This window comes from Xyrauchen texanus, chromosome 46 (genome assembly GCF_025860055.1).
Source record: "Xyrauchen texanus isolate HMW12.3.18 chromosome 46, RBS_HiC_50CHRs, whole genome shotgun sequence".
Taxonomy (NCBI): Eukaryota; Metazoa; Chordata; class Actinopteri; order Cypriniformes; family Catostomidae; genus Xyrauchen; species Xyrauchen texanus.
This window is the reverse complement of record NC_068321.1, coordinates 1,013,803-1,029,460: the sequence shown is the minus strand read 5'-3', so window position 1 is coordinate 1,029,460 and position 15,658 is coordinate 1,013,803.

Sequence of the window (15,658 nt, the reverse complement as noted above, 5' to 3'; positions counted from 1 at the left end):
TCTTTTTATTGGTTACAGCTACGACCATTCGCGTGCCTTGCTTCAGCGGTGCATGCAAAGAAACTTGTCATTCATAAACTGAATGACCTGGTATATGTACCGACCGATTGAATGAGAAGGGGAATGTTGTTCGTTTAAGCATCGGTATGCGAGTCTACCTTGCTCATAATTGAGAGAAAAGGGTGCAACGTTCTAGATGTTGAGGGGATGTCACATGACTTGTCAGTGCTGCCGATTACATTTTAGTTTAGGAAGTGACGTGTCAGCACAACCTCTGCTCCAACTTCACACCAACGGGTTTTTCACACGTTTTGTCTCACAAATGATGTCTTTGAGAGTTCAAAGCTACATTAAATATTTTTTAATTTTATGAAGAGATGTTGAACGTCTCATAATTTCCCTCTTCGTCCTTCCTACATACCATCCCCGTTAAAATCAATGCATTCGCAACAAACTAGTGAGTGTGTTTGCACCCTAATGTGGAGTACAATGTGTTAAATTTATATTTTCAGAAGCAATATGATAGGTGTGGGTGAGAAACAGATCAATTTAAGTCCTTTTTTTCTCTAAACAGGCACCACACGTGGCTTTCATATGTGAATGTAGAGATTTACAGAAAGATCTGTCTCTCACCCACATTTATCAGATCGCTTCTGAAGATGCAGATTTAACCACTGTAGTCATATGGATTACATTTTTGTTTTGTGTGATTTTTGGAGCTTCAAAGTCTGATCACCATTCACTTGCATTATATAGACCTACAGAGCTGGGATCCTCTAAAAATCTTTTGTGTTCTGCTGAAGAAAGTCAAACATATCTTGGATATAGTCTGACAGGAACCTGACTTAATTCAAATTAATATATTTGTTCAAATTAGTCTACTCCCCATGTTATTGTTATGATCCATATCTGAAGGGTTGAGGAGGTGTTGCTTAAATTTGGTGATGTTTTTGGTGTTACTCCAAGGTCAGGATACAAGTTTAATTATTTTGAAGCGATTATGCTTTGTGACGTGTGTGTGTAGTTTGTTCTCTATACTGTATACAGACTGCCAGGGCCATACACTGATTTGAACGGTGATGGGCAGTTGCTTCGCAACAAATTGCGCAGCTATTAGCTTAACTGCATTTCTCAGTAGTGAGGTGGTATCTTAGCTAGTTTTAAATCAAGTAGCTTTTAGTAGCAAATCTATTACATTAACTCTGTAGCAGTAGTGTCTTGAAATGTACTTCTATATGTAAACCTGGAGTTTCTTGCGACATTTTGAATCCAAAAGGTGTCTGATTTGCAATTTAATCACTCATTCGAGTTTGTACCTTGCATTGAATTGCAAAGCAGCCTGTATCAATCTAAATAAATCCTGCGTGCGTTGCTGAATCATAGAGCAGTTTCTCAATCCCCAACACTAATAGAATACTTTACAACAAGCAAAAACAAAGGTTATGCTGGCTGTAGTGGATATTTATCTACAATCAATGGAAACCAAACCTGCAAAATGTAACATTGTTTGACTGAAGAAGGTCTCAAAACATGCAGCTTGTGAACATCTACTACAGGAAGACTTTCCAACCAAAAAAGTATCAAAATTCTTGAGCTGGATCTACGCTAGCAGGCTGTTTTGCTGAGATCTCGCTCTCTTCAGAGGTATTTGAATTAAAGGCACTTGTCGATTAAAGATGGTGGAGGGGCGACACAAAGACTCACTGCAAGTATCTGACAAAATAACATTAGAAAAACTGAATACAATAGAGTGACTTTGCTTGATTGTTCTGAAACCAGGACTATAATATGTATTTACAACTGCATTTTCTTCATGGTTCAGTTGGCTTTCACTAGGTATTTTAAAATGCACTACAACTGTAAAATATCCTTCAAGGTTATTTTTAATCCATCATTAGTTGCTTTTGTGTTATTTCTGCAGAATGACAGTCACTATGGATTTTAATCAGCGTTTGTGATGAAATGCAGCAGTGTGATTAAAAGTTTTGATCATCTTGTCATTTTGTCAGTTCTTTGTGACTAAATTATGTTTTTTTCTCAAACAAAACAGATGTTTCTTCAATGCTAGAAGCCATTGACTCAGTAGGGAGTCCCGACGGTCAAGCAATTAACATCTCCTGAGGGGTGATTGTTACACCTAACACCTGAAAATCATTGGAAGAATCATCGAGTGTATTAGTCCATTTGTGAAAATGTTTCTATTTTGCAGTTTTATTATTTAATCGTTTATTTTTCATTACAAATGACATTAACAGCATAACCGTTTGAGTGAAATTTTTGTGCAAACCCGATGATCATGATATAATCATAATCCTGGACGTGAATTTTCACAAAGCATTTTAAGTGATTTAATTAAGGAAAATCTTCTGGTGAAAATCTAAAAAAAAATTGTACAAAATGAGTTAACACCGTTAATGTCACAAATTTGTGTGGAATCTTAAATATTTCTTATATTATGTAATTGTAATCGCATAATCACTTGCACGCAAGCAACAGCGAGAATAAGCAGGCTATTTTATTTATATGAAGTTTTTCGCACCTGCATTCCAATCTACATCTTGTTGTAATGCTTCCTCATGATCAGGCAGTGTTTCATCAGCTGAATGGGAGACTAAACACTAAAGTGTAACGAGACTCGTGCTGCCTGTGCAACTTTTAGCCCTTTTCGGTGAATTGCACAGGTCTGCAAAATCCTAAAGCTATATTTCCAGGTTTCATTTATATTTTGAATAGACTTGAAAAGATTTTTGAACCCTACGATGTGGGTTTTTTCTTTTAATCGTTTACTGTAATTTTGAGTGTGACCATGGTTTAAGGAGTGTGTACCTGTATGCTGGGTTGGAAATCTCAAGGATTAATAGTGGTGTTTTTCTTATATCACATGTTGGTCTGAAAGCAAAAAGAAACAAATGAAACGTGGAATTTAGGCTGTCATTGTCATGGAATATCACGATGAATCTCTCTAAGTTGTAAGAAATCTCTCAGAGTCTTGAGTTCCAGATGCCAAAGTTGTAGTTTATTGAACACCAACAAACATGAGACCGGCCAGCTGTCCGTTCTGACTGTCTTAGTCCAAAACCTCCTCTTCTATACAGTTTGTTATCTGGCATTACCTCATTTCTGTGCCCCTTTGTTATTTTTGTAACCAATGGATACTATTTGCCACCATTATCTCACAGAGCCTTTTGATATCTTTTTACTGGTAGAAACTTGGCTTTAGTCTATCTTCAAGTTCCTTAGTCTCATTATTTTGTTACAGCTGGGTGCTCTTTGTGGCCTCTGCAGCATCAACACTTTTAGTAACCTCATATGCTCTCTCCTGGGTCACACAAAGGCCAGGAAACTCATATAAGTATTTTGATATATAAGAAACATACTAGAATATTGAAAAATATACTATATATTCCCACCTCTGAGACTTAAAGTCTCACACTCTATTTCCCTCAAACCAGAGTGCAGTCACACAAGCTAGCCTGTCCCATTTCATAATGTAGCCAAAGTAGGCCACTCAGTCCACTATCCAATGCCATTTTTATGGGGCTGCACTCTGCAGAACTTGGAACCAAACCTCTCCATCCACACTTAACTAGGAAGGAGTAAAAGATCCCAGTCCTCTAGGTAGCGCTGTGCCTGGGGGTGGGTGACAAAAATCAACTCATTTGTAATAAGCATGTGCATGCAAATGTGAAGCCTTGCGTGATGTAGAGTACAATTGATTATCCATCGAGTAGAAGATATATATATATATATATATATATGCTTTAACAAAACACTATTAAAAGTAACATAGTAATATTTATCCTTCGTTGCCAGAGGAACTCACAGACAATTCCGGTAGCCTGGAGCGCTATCTGGTGGTGTGTTGGAGCAGACAGCGGGTTTTAAACCACCAGTTGAGTCTATTTGCTCTTGCAGCCAAGCACTGAGGTGCTCGTCGCTCCTGTCTTCAAATATAGCTCTTATATGTCTTCTCTTGGCAATAACTTCACATATACATTATATGGAACCATAATCATCAAAAATGCTACTTCTATTTGGTTAGATACAGTGTACTAAAGATATACTTCACCAATAAGTAATAAGTAATTGGTTACATTGATAATAGGGGAATATGTCAAAAATAACAAACAAAACACCCTCTAACTCCTTTCTTGAGATGCTACCTATTTTGTTATGTAAAATGAAAGTACAATGGTCTTGCTGTCTCCCTTACTATCAAAAACATGAGAAAAGTGTTCAAAAATAAAATTCCCCTTACATTGTTATTTTCTTGATTGCTTCTCAGTAAATCTCATCAATCCAATCCTGGCCCAATGGTATATTATCTGGTTGCTACACTTGCTTGCGTTGTCATCATTGATACGGCTACCATTTGCTTAGCCTCCGTTCTAGTCATAATTGATCTCAGAATGGGTATAATACAACATAACAATAATGCAAATAAGGTCAGTCCCATAACTACTATTATACCTATTTTCATTAGTCCCAACTTCCATGAACCAAAAAGATCATCAAACCGTTGCCCAAACCGCTGATCTCTCCCTACATTAGATTTAACTTCCTTTCTCAGGTCATGCAGTTTCCTCATCGGCTGGGTAAAAGTTCCTTCTGGGGATGTATTATTTGGTATGTATGTATATACAGCAATCTAAATCTAAACCTAATCACATTATTATTAAAAAAAAAATTTCATCATCTAAATGCCATAAATTGCCCTTAAATTGTCCTACATTCGTTTTTCCTTTAGTTTTGTTAAAGCATTCATACTCCAGTTGACGATTTATTTTATTTGATAATGTGCTTTCTTTTTTCTCATTATCCACACGTACGTCTAATTTTTTGCATTCATCTCCCCACCCTATCATCTTATACTATTTATCATATTCCGGATGACCCAAGAATGCCAAACATTCTGCTGGGCAGAACACTGTTCTCCCTGTTTTACCACAATTTTTTGTCATAATACTCAGCGCAATGCTTGTAATCATACTGATTTGGGACTACTACAAATTTTTTCAATGGAGTGGGTGAGCACATTACACAGTTTGTCATTTTTGCTTGCTTAGCTGTATATCTGGCCCATTTATACCAGTCATTTTGATTTGCATATTGTAATAGTTCCTCTGTTCCTGCTGACTCTATGGGTTCCATATCATTTTCTAAATTTATTGGCTTTTTCAGTCTTTGGGTGATTATTTTGACAGGTGTCTTTTGAGGCGGATTCTTCGGTTTGTTCTGCTTAGTCAAAGTGCTTATCCAGATTCTTTGCTTTTCGGGTTCACATTTGTTTAGTGATCCAGGCGTTCGCTTCTTTCTGATTTCTCGTGCTATGTTATCTAGTCTCTGCTTATTAGGGGGAATAATATTGAAGGTCTGAGATGTCAATTGTTGGAAATTCATCATACCATGGTTGTTGTGATGGTCCCTCGCCTGGGGAGTCTGGGCCTTCCTGGATTTCCTCTCCGGTAGGCCCTGTATGGGAGGCAATACCTGTCCCAAATATGTTAGTAAGATCATTATCCACACTAGTACCTCCTTGAGCTTCCATTCTTTTCTCCATGTCCCACAACGCTTCATTGAATGACTGCGCTTGTTGGCCTGCTTCATGTCCTTCAGTTGTTTCTGTATCTGTTTCAGCAGGACGATCACTTTCTTCTTGTCTTTCTCCTTCTTCACCTTCCTGGTCCTGTTCCTCTGTGACATGTACTTCCGTCTCACTTTCTATGATTTCCTGCTCTACTGCGGCACTTACTTCAATCCCTCTTTCTGCCACAGCGTGCTCTTCCCCTACTTTCGCTTGTCCCTCTTCTACTTCCTCTTCTCTTTGTTCAGATTCTGTAGCCGGTTCCTGTTGATCTTCTTCCTCGGGTTCTTGTTTTTGTGCTTGCTGCTCTTCTTTGTCTAAATCTTGCCTCGTATTCATCGTTGGGAAGTCCATATTCATAGTTTCTTCAATACAGTCCGTCAAGTGCTCTGTACTTTCTGAATTCACTTTCTGGATTATTTAGTTTCAGGTTAGCTTCATTGGAAAGGCCAACCAAGATCCCCAAGGCTGATTGTAGGGAACCCATTCTGCAGTATGCTTTCATAGAATAGTTCATCTGGGGATCCTGGTCCTTCTTGGGACGTTTCTCTGGTAGGCCCCGTCATTGGGGGCAACACTTGTCCCAAGTATGTCAGTAATAACATCCATATTAATATGTCTTTCTTATTCATTGGTATTGTAGGCCGCAATTGTTTTCCACCTTCTCTCCTTCAGCGGGTCATCCTGTCCTAACTTGCTTCAATGATGGCAACAGTATGACTAATTCATTTTATATGCATAAAGAACACTGTAATCACCTCATATGGTTACATGTTTTATATTAACTAACAATCATTACTTTCTGCATTCATTTGATTAATATATTAAATGATTTCCTTATTAGAGTCATTTGCTACACACACATTTGTTGCATCTCATTTCTAGCACTAAATAACACATGGGTCCTCTGCCTCCTCCAGGCAGGAGCCAGTCATAGCCTGACTTTGTTCCAATTAAAAACATTAGATCATCCCATATCTATACACAACATTTTTCATGGTCATTCACAAAAAGGCTATAATTCTCCACAGAGGAGGTAAACTACCACAGGTGTTCCTTATCTTAAAACTCCCTACTCATTCACTTATCACATACATTTCATTTCCTCCTGTTTACCAAGGACTCTCAATGTCTGTATCACATTAATTAATTTTCCCTGAAAGCTAAGCTTTTTTTCATAGTTTCAGACTATATCAGAGTAATTCAGAGTATTAAATCAATAAAAGAATTATCAAATATATAACATATCATTGGAGGAATCAATTTCCTCCCAGTTTTGTCTTTCTGTTGCATTGGGCCATTTACATTGATCAGTACTTCATCTGGTTTTTTATTTAATCAATGGTAACACACAATATTATATTATTCCCCTCTCACAAATTGTTGTTTCAATTATTAAACCAATTGTAGCCAACCCTGCACCCTATTTCTTAATTAATTCCATTTATATTGTTACAAACAAACAAGACAAGCAATCTTAATCTTTAGTCACCACCATCTTTTCCATTCTTCATTACTTTTAAAATGTACATGAGTTCAATTAAAGCATAAGTACAAGTAATAAATCATCTTCCAGTCTAAATTCATTATCATACAAACATTCCCCATGTTTGTTTAATACTTCTATAAAAAGTCAAGCACTCCCTTGTCTGCAACGGTTCTCAAAACTTTACCCCAAAAACCAATCTATAAATAATCCTCTAAACAGGGTATGATCCCCTGACAACACAGTGACAGAATGCTTGGTATTTAACACTGTGATAAGTTATTTTAGTAAAGCGGTTATTAAAATGCAGTCGGGTTCAGTGGAACTTTTAAATTTTTGAGCAGGTCTCTTCTAGACCTCCCTTTTGATGCTTCTGATCTAAGAGCATTCATCCACTTCCTTAAACCCCTTTCAAACCTTCTTAGTCAGGTCTCCAGGGCGGTGACGCCCCTGCTTTGGTTGCTTAACCTTTTATGCCATTGTCAAGTCTTACCCGTCATTGGGTCGTCACCTCTTGCCACTGGTCTTGATACTGCTCAGTCCTCAATCCTTAATAATTTGCCATCAGTAAACAGATATTTTCTTTTTCAGGGAGTATCACCAGAGAACCGACACACAACCAATGGAACATCTACAAATGCTTAAATATGGAGACAATTCAAAACATGGTTAAATTCAAAAAAGCATTATTAAAAATTCATCAATCTATTAAAATTGTCCAAAGTAAAAGTAAAATATGCTAAAATTGAACTCATTTAAAGATCATTCATTTCCATTCAGGTTTTATTTCTGCTACTTCAGCAAATGTTACACAAAACTATGTATCATGGTGGGGACTAACATCAGAACAAAGCCTCTCAAGCTTCTAGGAAGCTTAATTAAAAACATCACCTTAATTCAATAATAGTCTCTAGATAGTTTTTGAACCTACATTTATTCTTTCAGATGAATTTTCAACTTAATCTCTTTTCTTTAGTATAAACCCTTAACTTTAGATTGCCCTCTTAATATATAAAATCTTTAATCATTGATGAGGAGAGCTGTTTGAACTCCTTCATATCACTCTATCTAACATTAGTGTCAAGGCACATCATTTTACATATAAAAATAAAATCAAACCAAAATAAAATGAAATAAAACACTTATGAATATTTCTTCAAATTCTGCTCTTGTGTTTCTGTTTCAAGCAGACACTCATCAATTTTAGACTGAGAGTGAGGAGTGGGGCATTACACTGTTTCACAATAATACATTTAATTTATTCTTCAACAGTAAAAATAGTGATATTTATAATAACTGATTATATTAACTGCTTTCAAACTTTCTCATCTCACACAAAAACAAAAACTACTCTCATCAAAAACTACTCTCATCTTACTTTCTTCTGTCCATTCAAACAACATACAAATAACCTTCTAATCTTTAATAAAACAGAACACAATGTCTTTTTCGACATTCTCTATATAATCAATACAACTTATGTTTAGCCTTCTGTTCATGCAGAGCTTTACATTTACAACACCTATCTTATTATTAATATATTATAATCCCTTTTTTATTATTAAGTAATAATTTATTATTATTACTTTCTCCATTTCTTACACTTTCTCAGGTGAAGGAACTTCCATTCTATCTAATAAAATAATATAAATCAAGTTTTTAAACTAACAGAAAAGTAAAAGATTAAACAGAATAAAGTCTTAAAGACAAACATATCTAAAAACATATCTCTTTTCTTGTGTTTTGAAATAATTGCTCAGTAAGATACACTACGTACTTTTAATTTCTCATGACTCTTACATTATTTATTTATTTATTTATTTATTTATTGTTTTTATCCAAATGTTTCATCATCTTTTAACAGTTATCACTATTATACCTCTAAAATTACACTTTCATGTATTAACTATGGCAAACTAAAATAGTAGTAATAGAAATAGACACTCAATCAGCACTTTATAGCACACACTAAGCTCCTTTTTTTTTTTTTTTTTTTATTATGAGGGTACTCTCTGGAAAATTTGGGGGAGTAACCAATCCAATAGGTAACTCTATAACTTTGCCACATGTTTGTAATATTTACTCTTCAAATCAATAAATCAGTGGTTAGCTGCTGGATTTAAATTTAGACCCTCAGAACAATTTAGACACGGGCATTGAACCCATTGATGGCATTCTGGAAAATCATAAAGTGATCGTATAAGACTGAAATCAACTTTTCCAGAGAAATTTGAATCCACATTATAAATGGCAAATCAATAATGATTACCAGCAGTAATGAGCGCAGGAAGATCAATCAGATCAGTCACATCATTTTCAGTCTTCTTTGTGTCCAGATTTCCTCCTGCAGCATTAGTAACTTCTATAAAATCATCTTTCTCAGCCGTCTGCAATGGTGAGAAAATAGTTCCAGAATGAGTTAGTGAAACAACATACACATAATAATAACAAATGAAACACAGAATAGACACATGAATATGAACTTATTAACATTCATATATGAGGAAGTTATGATGTTCAATTTAATCTTAAACTTTCTCCATGGGCTTCACCCGCCCCAAAGACCAATGTTTAAATGATCCAAATCATTCTTAAATTTATTTTCCTTTAGTCTCAAATGCAGCTTCTCAGTGTATCCACGATCAACCAAGACCTATTCTGTGTATACCAAACAAAAAATAAATAAAATAAAAATAATATATCTATTTATCTGCTATCTATCTTTTTCTAAAGTCGGGGCCCCTTTCTGTCTGTCTGAAGACATCAAGAGAGGCCTGTTTCCCCTCAAAGTCATCCTCAATGCCTTCATCAGACAGTTCCTAACAAAAATAAAAAATCTCTGCCTATCTTTTGTTGGTTGATCAAGTTTACACCGATAACGCTGCACTCACATTTAAATTGTTCTCCAGACATTTTTAAAATCATAGAAAATTCAAAAACAACTTTCTAGTGTTTAATTTAATAATGTTAAAATAGCATTCTCTCATAAACTGGACCAGACAGAACATAAAATGGACACATGAATGTGAAGTTTTCACATTTAAGGTTTAACTGCATAAGATACAAAATATAATTTTCTTATTTTATCATATTTTTGGTCCTCTTTTGCCATTTGCTTTAATATAACAACACTTATCTTAAATACAACCTTGGTTTAAAATACAATTACTTATTTGACTTTAGTTTAACGCAATACACTCGACTCAAAGCTTTATTGTTTGTCCAGATAATGTGATTTCCCAAATGCAATGCAATCGCTTTAAAGTGATCACTTTTTTATAATCTAAATATTCTTACTCATCACTTTGATATAAAAGGAGTTATGATCTGACACATGTCCATTCAACAGCTGCTCCCTTTCAGTTTAGTTAATCTTACATCAGGCTTCATTCATGACATGAAAAGAACAGCCCAAGTATAAACATTGTCCAGTCCACTAAGGGTTAACTTTTTGATTTCATGCACATTTTTGTTTTAAAGCTATTTGTTTGTTTATACTGTATTATATTTATCCTTATACATACATACATACATATACATATACATACACACATTTACACAGACATACAAATATAATGTTTATCATTGGTTTTAATTCTACAATCATAATATTTATTAAGTGCCCTCTTTGTTTTTAATCATCAGATCTCTTCTGCCTCTTATATTGATGAAAATAGTCTAAATAGATTTTCTTTTATGTAAATTTCATACATACTCCTCATTAGTTATGCAGCAAAGGATCAACCTCTCTATCTGGATGGATATTTATAAGGCTCATATAACATACACTCTGCTTCCATTTATTTATAGGGCTCATCATACACTTCCATATGCAATCACACTTCAGTCATACTTCCCATACTTTAAAACACAGATTCTCTCACAAACACAGAAACTTTCACACTTTTTACAAACACAAGGCCTTTATAAACACAGAGCTCTCAAAAAATATTATACTAAAACAAACCTATTACTTCTGCCCCTCCTTTTGCTCTCCTCTTTTTATCCCTCTCCTTTATTTCCATAAAAAACACTCATTATTTACAGTGGTTGATTGCTATATCTGTTACTACTTTTTATATTAAAACTCATGTACTTCCACCCACAGAGGTCACATCCATTTTGGGTCTCTGTTCAAGACAATTTCTACATTGGTGCTAATTCTCCTTTACTCTCCCTATTAAAAATCACCTTAACATTTTTGACTGTATTTAATTTGTTCATAACTCCAGAAATGATCAATAATTCCCTGTGTTTCTATTATTAATCTTTTTAATTCGATTTCTTTTCTCCTCTCAGTTAGTCTCCTCTCAAATTCAGTAACATCTTATTTCCACATTATGATTTCTGCTTCAGGAGGAAAGCTGAGACAAGGAAAAAAAAAAGTATTGTTCTGTTTCTCTGTGCATGCTCACAGCCCTCCCTTTACAGCTCCCTATTCTCACTCTAGCAGCCCCTCCCTTCTCTCTTTCCCAGCACTCAGTCTCCAGCGTACTGTAAGAGAGAGAGAATGAAAAAATCAACAACTGTGCTCATTTATCCGAGTCTTATCAACTATACTTCTGGATAACATCCAACTAAATAAACAAAATATTTATTACTACTAATACTTATTTATATATTTATTATACTTATTTGTATTTCTTATCTATTCCCCTTATATTTATTTATTATCTTTTATTTCTTTCTTTTTACTCTTTTTGTTATCCTCTTTATTTTCTTAACTTATATTTTCTCTTATTCTTTTATTTTATTATTTGCTTATGTTCCTTCTTTTATTGCTTATATGGTTTCACTTTATTTCTTCTCAAAACCAACTATTTGTTTATTCATGCTTTATGTTTGTTAGTATAATCTTATTTTGTGAATTACAAAACTTTTCTTAAAACATGGTTATACCTCACATACTACTTATACATACATCTTGGGTACAAAGTCTAAACTGGATAACATGATTATACATTACTTATTTCTTATACATACAGCATGGTCACAAGTGTTTAAACTAATGCATTCATTTTTCTAATTATTTGCTTTATCATGCATTATACTTTCATTTTTTATTACATATTTATTTCAACATGAGCAATACATTGCTTTCACATAAGTAATGCATCATTATCTATGTCTATATTAGCAATACACACTTAAGTTTTGCATTCTGCTTTATATCATGCATATCTATGTTTCCCTATCCAAGTCTGCCCTCTTAAAACAACGTTTCCCAATAATGTGCCACTTCAGATTTCAAGTAAGGAATATTCGCCTCCTTGACTGACACTTTCAAATGTCCCTTGTATATATCTATCTCATCTCTATGGCCTGTTTTACAGAGTGTAGATGTGATCCACAAATAATTTAGGATCTATGTTCCTAACCGCAACATCCAACCAGTTAACAAATGGCCACTCCTGTTCTATTTCTCCTAAATTCACCACTTCAGTTAAGGTTCTCATTAACTCCTTCTTTTTTGCAGTTAATTTTCTCTTCTGCCCTGCGTAATCTATGTACTCTGATTCTTTCCAAAAATGATCGCTGATTCCCTTTAACTCTATCAGGCTCTTTCCAATTCTCTCTCCCACTCTTCAGATCTGCATTGATCTCCAACTTTACAAAACTCGCTTGTCTCTGCATTTTTCTCTAGTCTTGTTCACTGCAATGGAAAACATTTTGCCTTTTCTTTATCTTTTTCCCAATTATTCTATTTTTTCTCTTCTGAATCTCCCCTTCCCCTCACTCACAGAGCTGTCCGTTCAGCTGACCAGTGAGTGAGAGCAAGGCAGGGAGATATCAGAGAAGCCGGTGCCATTTTGCGTCTTTATACTTTTTCAACAATTGTTTTATTCAATTCACTGTTTCAATTCATTTTCCACTTTTGCTCTCATTTAGCATCTCCTCAGTGCACCTGATTCTCTGTATTATTCTGCCTCTGCACACAATAAATCATCAACACTGCAATCATGCATTTGAATAAACACAAAAACAGCGCATTTAGTACCGTAAGCACACATGCACCAACAACATAGATAGTCATGCACATTATTCATTATCTCAAACATGCACATAGTTCAACATTTCCCCGTTTTCTACACACTCCGGGTTCCGTAAAACACTTCAATAAATAACTAAATCTAACACCTGGAGGAATTTTACGCGAATTTCAACCACCCGAGTTAGGATTTTCACCTGTACAGGATTTTCTCTGCCACTTCTTGGCCAAACCTTGAATAAATGCACCTAACCGGGAATTTTCACGCATCGTCGCTTCTCGACTCACCTCCAGGCCTAGAGTTGCTTCTCAACTCTCTTTAGTCGCTTCTCGACTCTTTAAATATATTTTAGTCGCTTCTCGACTTTTTAAATAACCTTCAGTCACTTCTTGACTCTTTAAATAACACTCAGTCGCTTCTCGACTCTTTAAATAACACTCAGTCGCTTCTAAACTTCTTAAATAACACTCAGTCGCTTCTCGACTCTTTAAATAACACTCCTTAAATAATCCCACCCCAAGTTTTTGAAATCTGGAACTCGTCTCTATTTTAGCTAATTAGTTCGAATTATTCTATGTCCGGACCGGCAAAAGTCTTAGGGAAGTCACTTACCGGGACTCGCTACCACAGATCACACAAAAACACCTTAAGCAAAGATGCTTACCTCAGTTTCTGGTGCGGGTGTTTCTGTGCGATTCGTGCAAGCCGTCCCACCAGCGACCTCTGTCCCCTTGACCTCAGTGCCGGCCCCACGAGTTGGGTGCCAAAGATATGTCGTGGAATATCACGATGAATCTCTCTAAGTTGTAAGAAAACTCTCAGAGTCTTGAGTTCCAGATGCCAAAGTTGTAGTTTATTGAACACCAACAAACATGAGACCGGCCAGCTGTCCGTTCTGACTCTCTTAGTCCAAAACCTCCTCTTCTATACAGTTTGTTATCTGGCATTACCTCATTTCTGTGCCCCTTTGTTATTTTTGTAACCAATGGATACTATTTGCCACCATTATCTCACAGAACCTTTTGATATCTTTTTACTGGTAGAAACTTGGCTTTAGTCTATCTTCAAGTTCCTTAGTCTCATTATTTTGTTACAGCTGGGTGCTCTTTGTGGCCTCTGCAGCATCAACACTTTTAGTAACCTCATATGCTCTCTCCTGGGTCACACAAAGGCCAGGAAACTCATATAAGTATTTTGATATATAAGAAACATACTAGAATATTGAAAAATATACTATATCATCCCCGTAGCTAGACGTGAAAACCGAACACAAAGCTCTGCCAGCTCGTGATGCGGGAATGGCTTGTACGTGCTGCACGATTCTGTTGGGTATACTGCATTGTCGTTACATTTTAACTTTTTGTTTAGTCTCCCATTGAGCTCATGACAACATGCTCATGATCACGAGGAAGGATTACACCAAGATGTAGACTGGAATGCAGGTGCAGAATTTATATAAATAAAATAGTCTACTCCTCTCTTGCCGGTGTGCCAGTGATTACACCTCCGCGTGCCAACACATGTTGCCGACCCCTGGCCATACAAATTACCATGGCATAACCAAGTTTTGGGGGAAGATGTGGGAAGACCATGTAAATACATATGAAATTGTAATCATAGCGAAGTACAATGGTATTCTTTGTATACCTTAAACCACACCTTAAAGCACCATGTAAATACAATAGTATGAATATGGCAACCATATATCAAAGGACCATGGTATACTTGGACCAAAGTGCTTTGAAATATGTTTACTGTTGTATTTACATGGTCCTTCAAACTCAAAGTATACATGGTCATCTTTAATCTACCTTAAAGGTGCACTCAGTAATTTTTCCTCATTTAAAAATTTTAACTCCTAAAGATATTAATTGTAATTTTGCAATATATGTAGGAAATCATGACCACTCACATAAAAAAATGAGGATCAGTGATTATAAAAGCTGTTTTATTCTTCATGGAGAAGGTCCATACATAGGGACTGCCATGTTAGAATCGCATGACCAGCCACATACTACTCTCTAAATCCAGAGATTTTTTAGCAGAGATTGGCCACTTCTATTCAAATGAATGGGAGAAATTAGAATGCCCAATGGCAGCCAACTATCAACGAATGTAGAAAGTAAGTCCAACCTTTGCAAATAAAAGAGCCAATCACCTTTTAGATACAAACATCACCTATCAGTCAACTCGACCATTCAATTAGATAGGAGCTACACTGTCTTTACTGGAAATAGCCTCCCGAGAGCATTCCAAAGATGGCTGACAGTGGACTGACTTGTTATAAAAACTTTGCTTAATCTCAGTAATTGTCCTGTTATTTGACACTTTCATTCATTGATTAAAATAAGCATGGCTGAATCTGAATACCAAATTTCTACCATTGCATCTGAAATGGAAAACTATTGATTTTAAATGATGCTGCATCCAAGCCGCTAGGTGTCAGTGTAGGTCAAAGATGACACAAAGAAAATTTACCAAGATCACCTTTAAGAAACAGTGTAAATACAATAGTATATTATATAAATATGTTAACCATATATCAAAGTACTATGGTATTCTTTGTCGTACTTTGAAGCATGATGTAAACACAGAATG